This window comes from Chelonia mydas, chromosome 17 (assembly GCF_015237465.2).
Source record: "Chelonia mydas isolate rCheMyd1 chromosome 17, rCheMyd1.pri.v2, whole genome shotgun sequence".
Taxonomy (NCBI): Eukaryota; Metazoa; Chordata; order Testudines; family Cheloniidae; genus Chelonia; species Chelonia mydas.
This window is the reverse complement of record NC_051257.2, coordinates 3,690,331-3,702,635: the sequence shown is the minus strand read 5'-3', so window position 1 is coordinate 3,702,635 and position 12,305 is coordinate 3,690,331.

Below are 12,305 nucleotides of genomic sequence, written 5' to 3'. Positions count from 1 at the left end.
GTAGCCCACGAAAGCTTGTACTCAAATAAATTTTTAGGTATATTCTCAGTATGTAATTGAAGGGAGCCCATCCATTTATATGGCAATAGATATTATTTCAAGTATCATAAGGAACAGAGTAACTTTTATAAGCAACACTGAGAGTTTTGCAGTCTGCTATTAATGTAAAAGTCTATTTATACTTTAACCTAGATAACTTTAGAAAACCAATAAGTTCTAGCAGTCAAGCAATATTAAATCTGTTAGGTCCTAATATAGGAAGGTTGGTGCCAGACACTAAAGGTGCTGAAGTTAGATGAAAGCAGAAACTCTGCAAAGTGTTGGATCAGCAGAAGCAAGGTCTGAGTAGACACTACTAACACCAGGGGCAGAGCTCAATGAAAAATTAAGCCTTTTACCTGGACTTCCAGGGACTCCTGAGTTCTGGTGCCACTCCCATAAAACTAGTACAGAGAGAAGACGAAGACAAGTTATGGCCCTGTTGTACATGAAGAATGTAGCATAAGGACTTTGGTGCTTGCATCTGCCCATCAACATTCAGAACACTGATTTCATAAGAAGTAATAACTATTTGTTATTGTAATATTCTAGGTTACCACTTACAATCACTAAGGATAATTTCAAATGAAGAAGTTAATTTTAGCATCTTTTAAGATATACTTTTATTGTAAATAGAAATAGAAAGTTCAATGATGTGACAGAGTAGTTTCTCCAGGAAATGGTGAAAGCGCCCTCGGTACTCAAGAAGAATGTACTGAAGGGAAAATTGGCTGGCAGGAGATGGACAAGATCAGCTACAAATAATTATTTTTCATCTCAGAGTTCCATGGTTCTGGGGAACCTAAAGAAGATCTCTTCTCCCCAACTTTTGGCCTCAACTCTCCCTGACTAGATAGGAGTACAGGTGGATTTTACATTTGTGGGAGTGCATTCCTTCAGTGTTGTGATTCCTCTAACATGGGAATAACAAAATAAGAAAATGAGATCGTAGAGAGTGCATGAAAACCAAAGATGGCTGGAGTGATAAACAAGGCGTACATGTGGCATAGATGAGTGAAGAATCAATGAGGTAAATATGCATTTATGTGTGGAAGCATGTATAGGGAATAGACAAGTTGCAAACGCTAACACCTGTAAATAAACTCTTTTTGCTGTTTCTTTTGTCTTTAGATGGAGTGTAAAAGAAGTCAGAAATGCTCAGTAGTCTCCCTGCCCCAGCAAGCCTGGGTATAACACTCAAACAGAAATAAAATATTATTGTATGTTCTGTTTTTGTTATATATATCTTTACAGGAAAAATGTGTAGTCTAACAAATGCAACTTCAAAAACTCAACGTTTGGATAAGTATCATAAATACAAATCATACCTGCATAGAAATCATTCATAAAGAGAAATAGCAGCATTATTCACTCAATATTTCTGTTATATAAACATACTATCCCCTATGGTACTAAAGGTGCATAGGAATAGAACTTAAGAGCTCAGAGAACTTAGATGAGGGAAAGAATAGGCCATTGTCCATCACCTTGCAAATATAGTACATACAGTAGTCCTCAGATACATGATTTATCAGTTATTAAACTGATACATTTGATCTTAACCGAGCCAAGAACAAATGATTACTGTCTTGTCTAGTTCATAAGTTATTTTGTTATGTATCTATTTTGGAGTGCCATAACAATACAGAATACTTTATGAATGCATAAAATACATGATCTCTATCCCGAGGAGGAGACAAATATGATACATGGAATAAATAAATCAAACATAAGTTAGTGAAAGGACAGATATGGAGATTAGCATTAGAAAGCTTCATAAAAGAAATGGGTTTTAAGGAGGAACTTAAAGTAAAAAGAAGAGAGCTGCTAGTAGACAAAGAAGAGGGAGAGTGTTCCAAGCATAGAGACCAGCATGAAAGCTGATGTTAAATTGACAGTGGAAGAAGCACACAAAGAGAGCAGTTATGGGAGCAAGGCTAAGAGTAGGAGGAAATAAGAGTATAGCCAAAGCTCTGTAGAGCTGGTACAGAGGTTTTTTTCATCATATTATGTTGTTTTATCAAGGCCAAAATGGTTCACAGAGATGTATTGGTTCCGATGAAGTTTTAGATGGGAAGGTTTCCAAGGTCCAGGGAAGACTCTCAGATCACTTCAAGGAGGGAGAGAGAAACAAAAGAAACAAAATCAAAAAGCTTAGGTTTTCAATCCAAAAGCAGATTGTTTCAACACAATTCTGTTTCACAAAAATGTTTGAAAGGTTTTGTTTTTGTTCCAGTGAGGAATGAAACAGAGGGGGAACAGAGGGAGAATGATGTCGTCAGAATGTCCATTTACCAATGGACTTCTGTATAGATTGGAGTGATGAGAGGCAAGATGCAAAGAGGTAGTTACAGTTGGTGTGGTGAAAGATGACCAAGGCATGGACCTACAGAGGAAAGGACAAATTTTAACAGTGGTTAACCGTGTAGACAAGCCCTTAAAAGTGACAGGTTTTAGCAAGAGCCAAAATACTAGGGGGTGGAGCAGATGACAGTGGGGACTCAAAGATAACATTGAGTTTGTATATCTGGGTGATGGGGAGAATAATGAAGTTGTCAGTGGTGCTAAAGAAAGGAGACAGAAGAAAGAATCTGGGAGGAAAGGTGAGACAAAGTTTCTAGATATCTCAGCTGAGGATTTTCAAAACTATTTAGGGGCTTTGGATGGTCAATCTCATCCATAGGGCCACATTTTTAAATGAGGGATCTAATTTTGCACCAATAATTGAATGTAGGCAAGGCACAAATGGTAGAATGGAAAAAGCTCACTACTGTGCCTGAGAAGTAGATAGTTAAAGATTTAAAGTTTATCATTAGTGCCCATATTTGATTGCATCAATTGAAAATAAGCATGAAAATTAGAGGCCAGATCGGGGCCTTTGAAAATATGCCCCATAGAACTCAATTCTCTTCTTAGATATACCCATGCAACTTTCACTGAAGACAGTAGAAGTTTAATGAGTGCATCATTAATTTTGGGATGCCCATGTGTCCTTAATTTCTCCCTCTCTGTGTTATTGGTCTAATGATTGTGATAATCTCTTTACCATTCAGTACCCTTTCTTTCACTATTATTTTCTGTAATTTATACCATACTCTCTCCAGTACCTTACATAATTTTGATCTGTAAAATGATTGGAGATACAGTTTGTATGATGCACGCTATACAAACTAAAGTTGGGTTGCTTTATTGTCATAAACTGACAGGAGATGTGCTCCAGATTCTCTGTGAATTTCTGTTTTTACTCTGACCATCTATTCTATCATTATTTATCAGCCACTTCTTTCATGACTTATTTGCAGAATTGAATGTGACAATAAAAATATTCAGCTGGTTCTTAGCATTAAGAAATAATTTGAAGTGGACAGTGAGTATACTTAGAGCACAGTAGATATCTCTTGTACATGAGGTAAGGGCATAATTTACTATACCGAGACCTGATTATGCATTCCTTACAGTGAGTAGTACCTCATCCTGCAAGCAGTCACGTTGAGTAACCTTATGTATATATCAATCACAGTGTAACAACAATCCTCTTGGTTAAGAAATATAGAAAACACAAATAAAAAACAAAAACAGTCAAGTGGGGCAGAGTGGAATGGTAGACTCCTCTTCTTCTTCCTTAGATTATCAGAAAAAAAAAAAAAACCACTACTGGCAATGGTTTCTATTCATTCTTGTTATGATTTTTTTTAAAAAAGTCTTTTCTGCCCTAGAGCCGTTCTTTTTGTTCTTCAGTTATTGTTATTATTTGTATTACCATAGTACCCAAAAAACCCAAGTCAGGGATCAGGGCTCCATTGTGCTAGGTGTTGCACAACAATATTCACACTCCCTTTAATAAGTTGGAACTCTCTAATATGTGACTGACTGGCATAAACTGTAAACGTACAAAACAACCCTCACTGGGGAAAGAATCTGGTCCTGTTTTTCCTCTTTCCTTAACATTTTCACACTGTTTTTGGAGTCGGTATTTTGAGGTTTTGTGGTTGGGCCCTGACACACTAAACTAGAACCCAATTTTTCCCTATTGGAAAATGAGTTTTCCCAAGAAAATCTGTTTTTACAAAAATGGCAGAATCCTCTGGGAAAAATAATTTCTTTCTTAAGGAACACAGGATTTATCAATCAGAGGGTTTTGTTTTGTTTTTTTTAACGGATCTTAGCTTTATAGATGCACTAAGGATCTGATCTAACTACCATTCTGCTTCTGGAAGTGAACGTAACATTTGAGTCCTTCAGAAAAAGATATTTTTAAAGTTTAGTTTGGTCCAGGGAACATTTTTGGTGTTTTTTCCCTCAAAACAATTGTGAAAAGCTGTGTTCACTAGATTACAAATTACAAAATGTCACCATGGATCAGATAAGTATACATAAAAGCACTTTATCTGTTTTCGCCTCTATACACTTAGGAGTTAAGATTTGTCATGTCACACAGCCCTGGGTTAATAAATCACACAAAAAAATGACTCCATTTAAAAATCAGGAACCCTTTTACCCTTTGCCTTTTAAAGAATGGAAGAGTCACATAAAGCCCTCATTCTCCATATGAGCATCATACTGCAATCTGTATCCAGATGAGCTCTAAGATGACTTACCCTGGTTAGGAAGCTCCCATTCATGTATAGAAAAGGTGGCTTATAGTTGTAAGAAATAACTCCAAAGTGGTTGCCACCAATGCTGCTATTATATCCAAAAAGATGAAACAGCACAACAAACAAAAAATGTCTCTTGAATCTTAAAACCATCCTAAAAATGTGAGGCACCTTTCTTGTGTCATCTGGTTTGTTTGGGTGCAGTTTCCGTGTATAAGTATAGTACTTAAACTGCAACACCACAGGGTCACGCCTGAAATTTGGCAGGAGACAGACAAACTTGCTAGACAACAATTTCTTTGCTGTACAGCTGACAAAATGGGAAGATAAAACACTGCCAATAATTATAGATTAAAAAAAGAGTTGCTAATTAATCTGAGTCACTTAATGATGAGGTAATGACATCTGCAGAATACGTAAAAGGATACACATCTGAAACCCATAGCTTTTTTAGTTTCCATATTCTGTATTAGTGAGAACTTGGTTAAAACATATCCATTGACATTGTAAATCATGTTTCTTTACGTCATGCCTCATTTGTTGTATATTATGTAACTGTGTTACCTATTCAAAAAGCACAAAACAAAAGTGAAAAGATAAATTGAGATCACTCCAAATTGAGAGGCTAAGGAACAAAAACATATATTGTTAAATATTACTTTCAGAACACATGGAGGGTTTAGAGTCCCATTCATTTCCAAACAGTAATGTTAGTGAGGGTACTGTAGATGTGTTTAAAGCATTACCTGTCTTTAAAGGGATTCAGTTAAGATGCATCTTTAGGCTTCATGAGGATATGAATTGGCATGCTTTGTATCAACAATGCTGATTTCATTTTTATTGTGTAATACCAATTGCAAGGAATGCAATTTTGCAACCTTGCTTGTTTTTCGCAATTGAGTGATAATTAATACAATGGACTTATTTCCTTCTGGCACCTATACCAGTGTAGCCCTAAGTTTTCCTCTCCTTCTCTTGGTTTTACCTTTATCAGGGAATAGTATTTTTAAAAGTTTGTGTGTATATGTAGCCATGCCTGGGAGATATACCTAAGACTGCCATCAATTAACTTCACTGAAGTGACAGCTCCATTGGAGCTTGAGAGTTGTGTTCTTAACCAGGTGAGTCTAATGGACAAATGGCTTATGTTATAAAAGGGAGCTGGAAGGCATCAGAAGTTTGAAAAGCTAACAAAAAATGAATATGGAGAGGATTTGGAAATGGAAGCTTATAAATAGTTTAAGAAGGTAACTCCTGGGATTAGCCATTTGAGGTCTGAAGAAAGACTTCACATCCCTCCACTGGCTTCCCCTTCTCTATCACATCAGACATAAGTATCCTGTCGGAAGACAAGTATTGAGCTAGATGGACCTTTGGTCTGATCCAGTATGGCCATTCTTATAAGATACTTTTCTTCACTTTCAAGGCCCGTTATGATGGCCTATCCCCACTCTCTCTCTCTCATTCCCTATCAAAATGGCAATTCCTACCCTAGGTGGGTCCATGGTACCAGCCTCTTTCAAACAAGCACCTTTGTACTTTCTCCCATGCTGCCCCTCATGCTTTTCTCGTTGGTTTCCTTGTACTTTCCCATCTGTCTGCCTGTATCCATCTGTTGTCTCTTTACCACTTATCAATGATAATGACGTAAAGGACCGAGCCGCATGAATAATTATTCATGCATCCTTTATGAAAAAATTGCTTTCAGATTGTAACTTTAAAAGTAGCTATTCTGCAGTTTAGAGGTTGATACCATAGATCTTTTTTGATGTGTAACTCTTATTTTGTTATTCTGACAAGTGGTCTATGGGCAAAGTAAAAGGGCTACATTTGGGGACTAGAATAAACAGGGCAAAAGGGGCCTTCTATGGGAGGTGCTGAAAGTTTGACTTCTTGCCATATTAGATCAAACAATCAGTGTCGTATTGTCAGTTCTGCTTTTCCATGACATGATCCTAGTCAGACTCATGCAACACAAAGGGAATTGGTCAGACTTTATATTTAACTCTCTGCTTTTCCATTCCCCAAGAGAGACTCATTAAAAGGAGAACCATTGTCTAAAATATATTATAACATTAATAAAGTAACAAACTGAGGATAACTCTCAATTACTTATTGTCAGCATTCTATTCCCAAGAGTGCCTTCTGTATGAGAAACTGCTTAATTTAACCTTTGAATTCATTATTTTTACACAGCCTTACTTTCCAAATAATATTTTCAAATTCCTGTTCGTTCAATATTTAATTGATTTTCAAGAGCCTTTTGTGATTTTTCACTCAGGATGCAGGCATTTATTTAACCTTATTCATGTGGAAATCAAATCAGTTCAGGACATTGTGTGTGTTATGGGTGGGATCTACAAATAATAAAGAAAAAACTTCTAATGGTTTTTAAAGGATTTTAAAAATGATTTTGTAGTCTTATTAGTATTATATATATTGCAGTCACACCCAAAGGCCCCATTGTGCTAGATACTGTATAAACCAACAGGAAGATCATTTCCCCTGAGATTTTACAACTGATCTGAACAAGACACAACAAGCGAGTGTTACAGATAGACAGTAGGAGAGAAGTGGGGAAAGAGTATAAAGGTGACAGCAATGAGATCACACTGCTATCTAGGCTAGCTATGTGCACAGCTGGATGGGTCCATTGTTTATAATAGGCTTTTAGAAGGTATAAAAGTTGTATTAATTCCACCCACAGTGCTTTTATTGTTAAACTAAGGCAAGATTTTGATTTCTCCTAAATTTTATCAGTTTGTTTTCTAGTAGCAAGTTCTCGATTCTTGGAATCGAATTTTCTCAGTAACACATCCCACCCTAACACTGAGGGAATTCATGTAATTGATTAATCTTTAGTCAACTGTGGTATAAAGCAGCCAGCTGTTTCCCGCAACAGAAGAAACTTTTCTTTTGTGCCATCAGAAAACATAGTAGTGGCAAAACGTATGTCATCCCATCCTATACTGTCAAACTTATCTTGTTCCATAACACTTTCCTTCATATGTCATCTTACATCCACATTTTAAGGAAAAATATAATGAAGAAGATTTTATATAAATGAACATTGTTAAACATCTTATTTCCCCTTAAGACAATATTATGAATGACTACTCAATCCAGTACAAATATATCTGGCTTGAAACAGAGTAGAGGATTTTTGCTGTGTGCTATTATCATGACAATACTCTATGCATACAATGTGTACATTCCTTTAGTGTCCTGCTGAGATGGATTAGGCTTTTCTCTGGCAAATAATATTTTTGATTTATCAAAAGACTTGCTAGTCAGTTTCTCACATCAATAATATAAACACCCTCTAATAAAAGAAAAAGTTCATTTCACACATTTATGTAGTACTTGACTCCTTTTCATCAATTTCTGCCCTGTTTGCCCCCTTTTGAAAGTCACACTAGTTATTTTGTTCTTTTCACCTGGAAGGGTGGAAAGTAAAAAGGGACTTTGAGGAATACTAAAAATTTGTACTGGACTGGTTTTGGGGTGCTTCAGACTTTTTGGCATATACATTGCATGAAATCCCCAAGGAACTAGAACTTAATACATTCTCAGATGCAATGACTGCAATCAGAAGAATGAAAATAATGTAGACTTGTTAATGTAATAACTATGTAGCTTTAGTAACATTCTCCCTATTATAAAACTCCCTTAATCCCCACGCTATTAATTTCATTCTCATAGGATACTACCACACACATATGAAGAGCTTTTCATCCCTGACCAACTGAATAATACTGGCACATACTGAGGTGTCTGTTTACGAACATGAGCTTTGAGAACAAGAAGTTCCATTCTGAAAAATGTTTAAGGGTAACAAGGTGATCCCGTAGGGCCCTGTTTCTCCACTGTGCATGGATAGAGAAAATAGCATTTTACTTTGCACAGCTAAGTTGTAAGGCAGCAGACATCAGACTCTGTGTGTATGAATTTTGTAGAGTAGGAGATAGACTCTAGGGAAATCTTAAAGTGGGATAATAATATCTGCCATTTTGTGTAATCTGGTAGATTGCAAAGACAAATCAGCGCTCTCTAGCAATATCATCAGCACAGCTTTATAGCACCTTTGCCTTTAGGTTTTGTTCCTCAAGAATTTTTGCCATGAACACAAAATAGGAGAAAACACAAAGCCCTATTCACTAAGGAGTGGAGAATCTTCTGTGAGGCCTCTAGCACTTATTTGCTCTCTATGCTTCTCTCAGCTACACCTTCTGTGATTGAGTTGGAGTGAAAGCACTTATTCTTAAAACAAATCAAAAGTATAAGAATTGAATGTGAACCTAGTGCATTTGGTTAGCATTGTGGTGGTATGGGCTACGTGTACAGACTAGCTGATCACTATGGTCCCTTCAGGCCTTGGAATCTATGACTCTAAGGAATAAACTTTGAACATAGCATTACTGGAAAGGCTTGTGGCCAACCAGTGACAAACTAGCAGTGGCTATGCACCCTAATTAGCTGCTACATTCTACAACCAATCTTCCTATGGCCTAAGACAAATAGCTTCACATAGCCAAAGTTCTAAAAAGAAAAGGAAAAGCTTAGTCCTATATCTCAGGTACCATTCATTCCCTATATCAGCTAGGTTGCTAAAAGAAAAAAAGTGTACCACCCTATCTCTTCTTATACTGCTTTCTCTTTCTGATGGCACAATTATCCCCACCTGTGCCAAGCCATTCCCCCCCCCCCCCCCAACCAATCGCTGAACTCCACTGCAATCCCCGCAATGAGGGCAGGCACCTGTTGCCAGTCCCATGCTCAGACACAGATGGCCAAATCCTGTATCAACTGAAATCAATGGTTAAAAATCCCATTGACATTTGTGGCACCAGAATTTGACTTGAAGTTGTTTTTAACCCTTGCTCCCGCAAGCACTGGCTGGGAACTGAATAAACTGAGGATAATAATAATAAGAAAGAAAGAAAGAAAGAAAGAAAGAAAGAAAGAAAGAATGACGGCAGCAGTTATTCTGTTAATCCTGTTTTTCTTTTTTTCCTAGTTCTTTGTTCTTATTAACTCCCCCCCCCCAGCATACACACCCCATTCCCTCTGTCCCCACATCATAAAAATAACAACATGGAATTAACAAGACTTGTACCAGTCATCACCCTGACAAATCTGCTGCTCGCAAAGTGCTTCCCTTTCTCCTTTGTCTGATTTTTGTCTTTTTAGATCATATGCTAGTTAGGGTGAAACTGTGTCTTCCTATATGTCTGTCCAGCGCTTAGCACATTTTGAGCATTATTGAGTAAATAAAAAAAGTGTACTTCCTTAGCCTGATCTGTGGGAGAAATGTCATACCATTCTGCAGACATCAAGGGCCAGTATTTCAAAGTGTGCTTTTATATGCACCCAGCTTGTGCAGATGGAAACTGCAATTTATGGTGGAACCCATATGCATGTGTAAATCAGGGTCTGTGCATATGCAATTAAATCTGAACTCATGCTTTTGAAAATTTGGCCTCAAGATTTTTGAGTGCTTCTATTTCAGGGACAAATAAAAACAAATCACTTAGGCAAGTACCTCCCATTGTTTTCGTTAGATTTTTAAAACATATTTAACCACTCCCCAAAACTGTTCATCAGATGTGGTTATGACAGACAATTTAATCAGACTTTCAAAGCATCATCTATATTTGGATTGCTCAGATCTCACATGCAATGCATCAGACCACAGCTTTGGTTGGGGGAGTTCCTGAGCTGTTACAACATGAGCCTGTACTCCTGGTAAACCTTCACTGTGCTGTTCAGTTTTTTGTATGCTTAGCAGAAGTCAAGAATTGAGCAATATTCAAGTGCTCAGGGGATGTGCCACACACAAGCAGGATATGCCCCACCTTGCTGTCTGCTGCTTTTTCTCCAGGGTGAGTCTACTACCATTTGACTCAAGCAGCCTTTTCATGATGATTACCAAAACTAGGGGTGGGCATTTAAGAAATGACAATAACCTCAGTTTCAACTGATAATAATGCAGTTTCTTTGGAGATAATAAAATATCTTGTTTTTGTGGCAACCCTCTCCCCCCGCACACACACACACACACCTTCCCCCCTAAATCTTTGGAATAGTCCTTCCACTATGAAAAGTTGGTTAGAGCTGTAAAAACTTTTTGGTTAAAATCTGAAGCCAAGAAAAACTTGCCTGGTTTTATGTTTCAAGATGAAAGCTAAAATCTGCACAGAATTCATCATGCCTACTTCACTCATTTCCCATAGCTGCTCCCAATAAAGGCCCTTTATGGAAATAACTGCATCAAAGTTTTTCTTTATGTTTTTGAGATCACATAATCATGGTGGATACTCCATCACTGACCATTTTTAAATCAATATTGGATTTTTGTCTAAAAAGATCTGACCTAGGAATTATTTTGGGGAAGTTCTATGGCCTGTGTTGTATTGGAGGGCAGAGAGATGATGGTCCTTTCTGGCCTTGTAATCTATGAATAATTCCAGGTGAACCTCAGGAGGTTCAAACCAAACCCACTGATTTTGGTTCACCAAAACTGAGAACTGAAACCTGTGCATCCCATGCAACCATAGATGTGACAACAGTAAAAATAGTTGCTTAAATGTGCTGAAAGAAGGCGTTTCCACCATTTCCGCAGGGAATTAATTCCACAGACTAATGGAGCGTGCATTCTCAGTATACACATATCAGAATTACATGATATTTACAGGCTACATTTCCTTATTTAAATTTCATCCTATTACTCCTAATTAAAGCCCCTTTTGTAATATGAATTATTTCTTCTCTTTTTGGTGTATATTCACCTTAATCAGTGCTTACCTAAATTATAGTTAATTACCTCTTTTATTTTGTCCTTGAAAATCGGTCCCTCAAGAGTTCCTTCAAAATTTCTGTTGCCCTTCTCTGAACTCACTTCAGTTTTCAGTATGTTTCTGGTAATGAGGGACCTAGCTCTGAATGGAGTATCCCAGGTGAAGTCACAGCAAAGATGTATTGAGAAGGGACTACTATCCAGGCGTACTGGAACTATTTTTATAGTGGGGGTGCTGTGAGCCGTTGAACCAAACCGTAAACCCTGTTTATAATGGAATCCACTTCAAGTCAGTGGGTACTGCAGAACCCCCTGCACTCCTAGTTCCAACACCTATGCTACTATCTCCGTGCTCTCCAATATGACACCTCAGCCCAAAATTACATTGGCCTTTTTGATGTCATAATATATTGCAAACGTATGTATAATTTGCTGTCCACTCTCACTCTTAAGTCCCTTTCAGGATTACCAGTAACACTGTTCTAAAACATTAGTAATATTCCTGCCAAAGAGATTACAGTAACCTTTTCACAGAGAGCGAGCAAAGACTGTGTTATCAGACAGCAATTTGCTCAACCTTCATATTTGCTCAACCTTCAATCAAGCAAGTTCCTTGATTTGGAGAAGTGGCTGCAATGGTGTGGTGTATGAAATAATTTGTCCATTTGTAAATCTATCCATACACTTTGTAAATTCTTTGGGACGCCACTGAATGATGTTTCAATATTCCATAAATAAAAAGCATTATCAATATAGTTTGGTCTTTTGATTGGCTGGACAGAGTTTCTCAAAAACTTGTTGCGGGGATGATCCTAGTGACAAAATATCCAACCCAAACCTGATGCCAACAATCTACTTCCTAAAAAAATACAAGC